Below are 5,168 nucleotides of genomic sequence, written 5' to 3' on the forward strand. Positions count from 1 at the left end.
GTGAGTTACTTCAGGGTGAGAGAGGGCAAGTAGCCCAGTGAGCTGCATTGCTGAGATAAACTGATCTTGCAAGCCTTCCTGTTGAAGCCAGTTGCCAGGATTTTGGTAATGGCTGAATGAACCATCTACTGCATCTTAATCTGGAATGCCTAAAGCAGGGCTGTGATATTGTTCGGCTACACCTCCCACCTTCCCTGATGATCAGCCACAGGCAATTAAAATCAAAAGCCAAGTCTCCTTAATAATCTGTTTGATTTTTTGCCATCGCATCAGATCCCTGCCAGTTCCTGCAATTCCAAGGAAAAGGGAGGGTGTTTGTGGTTAAAGATTTACAGTCTGATCTACAACAATTCTTCTTAGGAAGACTGTTCATGTGGCAGCGCAGATGCATCTTTTGTCGTGGTAACCAAAGAACAGATGAGAACAGAACAGTACAAATTGCAGCAAGTGACTGTGCACAACGGATGCGCAGCTGACCTGATGTTTTTAGTAACATGGGCACAGCTTAAGTCTAAGGGGGCCAAAGAACAAGTTATTTGCACATCCCACTGTACTTGCCTCCGCCCCGAGCTCTCCACAGTTGCAGCTCTACCCCAGTGACTCAAGCCTGTTTTAAAACTGTCTTGCAGGTTGTCTTGCTGTATATGGGAGCTACAGTGGAAGAAACTATACACCAGAATTTCTTGTTGCGTGCATAGTGTCCTTAAAGGTAAAGGTAAAGGTACCCCTGCCCGTACGGGCCAGTCTTGACAGACTCTGGGGTTGTGCGCCCATCTCACTTAAGAGGCCAGGGGCCAGCGCTGTCCGGAGACACTTCCGGGTCACGTGGCCAGTGTGACAAAGCTGCATCTGGCGAGCCAGAGCTGCACACGGAAACGCCGTTTACCTTCCCGCTGGTAAGCGGTCCCTATTTATCTACTTGCACCCGGAGGTGCTTTCGAACTGCTAGGTTGGCAGGCGCTGGGACCGAGCAGCGGGAGCGCACCCCGCCGCAGGGATTTGAACCGCCGACCTTTCGATCGGCAAGTCCTAGGCGCTGAGGCTTTAACCCACAGCGCCACCTGTGTCCCTCATAGTGTCCTTACACCTATGCAAACATCTTTGTTGAAGGGCAGCTTAAGACGTGAATTTCCATTCTGCTTTATCCCTGTTACTGTCTCCTCTTGCCAAGCAAATGAATTCATTTGCTGATATTACATTTTGAGACCCTTACTCTGGAAGTAGTATGTTATGATTGCTTGTTATCCAGGGAATTGCATGACCACAGAAGTAAGGTCCCAGACAAGATGTGGGAGCCTATGATTAGAGTTTTCCAAGTGTGTGTGTGTGTGTGTGTTTTTAATAACTGCATGGCACTTGGGTGTGGAGATTGGAGAACTGTTGCCCACTAATCTTTTTTCTGATTAAAATCCTCCCACAGAAGTTGTGTATTGTGTATCGTGTGCATGCTTGCAAACTTTCTCTGTCAGGACAAATAGCTTCAGCAACAAATGCAAAAACCCACAATGATGGTGTTTACATCAGCTCCCATATAATAGCCATAATATCCAGCTCTGAATGGGCAGAGGTTTCCTATGACTACAGATGCTCAGTACCTTTAGTCTGTGCACACATTTAAAGCACCCTCTCCCTGAATCCTGGGAACTCTAGTTTACTCTTCACAGAGCAACAGTTCCTTGCACCCTTAACAAATGATGGTTCTCAGGATTCTTTGGGTGTGTGTATGCTTTAAATCTACTTTAAATGTACAGCCTGTATGGAGCATCTTAGAGATTTCCTATTCTACATATTGAGTATTTCCCCCAGTAGAGAAAAGAATGGGCTAACACTGCACAAGGAACGGTTCTCGCTCATGTTCCAGCATTTATGTTTGACTGTGGTAGATCAGCATCCTGGAATGTTTTGAATAGCACCCAAATGTGCTTCTAGTCTTTCATCACAGTAGAGAGTCTATGTATGGGCAGGCTGCAGAAAAGGAACAGGTGTGTCAGTCAGTCTGAATGTTGGTAACTTAATGGCAAGGTGCCAAGGAAAGGGAGTGTTTGCAAATGCAAAAATACATTTGGCAGACTCTTTAGAGTGCTATCTGGACACAAAGTAAAAAGACAGGCACCACTTTCATCTTGTTGTGTGAAGCCAGTTTGGGGCAGAATGAAGCATCAGGCTGGTGCCCCCTAACAAAAATTTACCAGAGTACAGTGGTACCTCAGGTTACGAACTTAATTCGTTCCGGGGGTCTGTTCTTAACCTGAAACCGTTCTTACCCTGAGGTGCACTTTCTCTAATGGGACCTCCTGCTGCCGGCGTCGTGTTTTCTGTTCTCATCCTGGGGCAAAGTTTGTAACCCGAGGTACTACTTCTGGGTTAGCGGAGTTTCTAACCCAAAGTGTTTGTAACCCGAGGTGTTTGTAACCCGAGGTACTACTTGTATTATGAAGAGAAGGAACAGCAAGTTAAACTAATGGCAGATGTTGGTCTCATATGTCAGTAACTAGTTTTATTGTTTTGGCTAGGAATATAGGAATATCTACCTCAGTTTTCATGATCTTCACTTGCTCATTTACAAGTTCTGCAGATGAAATTTCCTCTCACTTAAGCCATTTTGGGGGTGTGTGTCAGAAGGAATAGCTTTTGAAAACAGAACAGAACAATAAAAGTTAAGCTGCTTTTTAAAAAAATGCTGGAAAGTTTTAGCTGTGTGGACAGGGGCTTGCTATTTTTGAACCTTAGCCGTGGGCACATTCTGCTCCTTTCCATTTTTGTCAATCTGTCTTGGCTGTTGAGCTTAATTTTTTTTCGCGTAAGGGCTGTGTACGCTGGGATGTCCCTGCCCAACAGCCAACAATAGCGTCAGCTAACACCAGTAATGATACACCCTTCTGCTGACATCAGGAAAATGCAGCTTTCTGGAATCAAGGGTGTGAATCACTTGACCTGCTGAGATCAAAATATAAGATGAGCTTCTACTGTCAATTCGTTCTTTACATAAAGGTAAGCTATTTCGGTGCTCACCATGTGGGTGGATCACTAGCTCTCAACAAGTGTTAGAAGCACAAAGGCACAAGCCGCTGGTGTTGCAAGGTCAGAGATTCGAAATAATCTGCAAGTTGGACCTGAATGAAGATATTGTTCTAGCTCCAGTTGGTCATTAATAATATTGGTCATTTCTGGTTTATTTTAAGATGGCTCTACGTTTTGTTAAAAAATGCATTCCTTCATTAAAGTTTTGTTTAAATCTGCATGCACAAAGCATGGCAGTTAACGGTGAAAGGGCTCAAGGGGGACAGCGGAAAACTCTGACACCACAGACTTAAAATTGGCCTAGCAGTCATTTCTTCTCCCAGAACACCTGGTATTTTGAAGCTTTCAGGTACGTGACTTTGCTGTTTTCTTCTAGGTATACTTCACAATGCAGGCCAAGATGGTTCATGAGAGATGGTGTGTAGGACAAGAAAGGCACCTAGGAAACCTCAAAAATCATTCACAGGTGCAGTCTCTTCCATTTGCAATAGTACGCATGAGCATCTAGCTATTGTTCTGGACCTGTGCCCAGTTTTCAAAACCTGCAAGCTTACTACTTGCTGCCTTTCATTAATTCTGCATCACAGGTGTGGCTGCTGAATCACAGACTTCACGTATAGACTTGCAGGCCATTAATTATTCCCTGGGCTGGTTTGTGTGGACTCTTCCCGGATATTATGTGAGAAGGATCAAAAAGTTTGATGTTACTCTGCCTACATGAAACTTTTTCCTTTTTTTTTTTTGGCTTTGTAGTCTTTTATAGCCTTTGTAATCTTTCTTGGAGACTTGCCAAATCTCTCACACCCAGAAATGCCCTCTGAAATAAATTAGTCATTCGGATACATTTGCTCAGAGAAACTTTCAGGTTTATTCATTGCCCAATGCTAAGGACAAGTCTACTCCAGTTTAGGCCTACAAAGGAGACATGTCCTCAAATGTGTTTATAGCTGCTAGGCTTCTCCCAGGAGTCCCAAATCTAGCCAGCAGCACTGAAAGGTGAATTGGTGTAGTTTAATGGCTAAGGATTTGTGCTGTGAGGCAGGGAGGGGTCGCTGGTTCAAATCCCTCTGCAGTTATGGCCTAAATGGATAAGCCTCCATCAGGGTGAGATCCGGCAGGTACCATCAGTTGACTTCAAAGGAGCTGACCCTGGCACTGACAGAAAGTGTCTTTGAAGGTGTGTTGTCAGCTGATGGGTCCTGGCAGCAGCCCCACTGGCTGCACTAGGGAGTTCCTGATGGGGAACTTCCCTAGTGTATTAGATGCTAGCCAAGTCTTTACCTGCCCAGCGCCTTATGTCACCTGTGACATTAGGTGTTATGCAGGCCTATGTGGTTTGAAGAAAATGGTCTCGTGGGCCTAATTAGGACCCCTACTGGGCTTAAAGACGCCTATATGCTGGTGATTCCCAATCATTGCCATCCCCCCCTACAATGCAAATACGGCCTAGGACCCTCGTACCTACGGGACCGCCTCTCCTGGTATGCCCCACAGAGAAACTTACGGTCTTCAAATAAAAACATCTTGAAGGTCCCAGGCCACAGAGAAGTTAGGCTGGCCTCAACTAGAGCCAGGGCTTTTTCGGCTGTGGCTCCAATCTGGTGGAACGCTCTGTCACTAAAGACTAGGGCCCTGCGGGACTTGACATCTTTCCGCAGGGCCTGCAAGACAGAGCTGTTCCACCAGGCCTTTGGCCAGGGCACAGCCTGACTCCCTCCCTCGGCAATCTTCGTGGAGCTCTGGCACAATGGTTGCCAGTGGCTTGATTTGAATAAATTTTATAATGAATGATTTTAGAGTGTTGTTTGTACTGTACTTTTGTACTGTTTTATTTTTGTTAGCCGCCCTGAGCCCGGCTTTGGCTGGGGAGGGCGGGATATAAATAAAATTTATTATTATTACTATTACTATTACTATTATTATTATTATTATTAAAAAAAATACCAACCCGCCTTAACAGGTTGGTTTTTCTCATTATTGAATGTATCATACGGCTTGTCTATTCTAAGCCACTTAATCAAGGTTGATAATTAGGAGGCCTACAGCAAATGTGTGTTTGGAACCCCCATATATAATACAAGTTTTGTAGGAATGTTAGAAAATGGTCAATCAGGCAATAAAAGAGGAAACAAGGAAAGCAGAAAAGT

This window comes from Podarcis gaigeae, assembly GCF_964106915.1.
Source record: "Podarcis gaigeae genome assembly, chromosome: 3".
Classification (NCBI taxonomy): Eukaryota; Metazoa; Chordata; class Lepidosauria; order Squamata; family Lacertidae; genus Podarcis; species Podarcis gaigeae.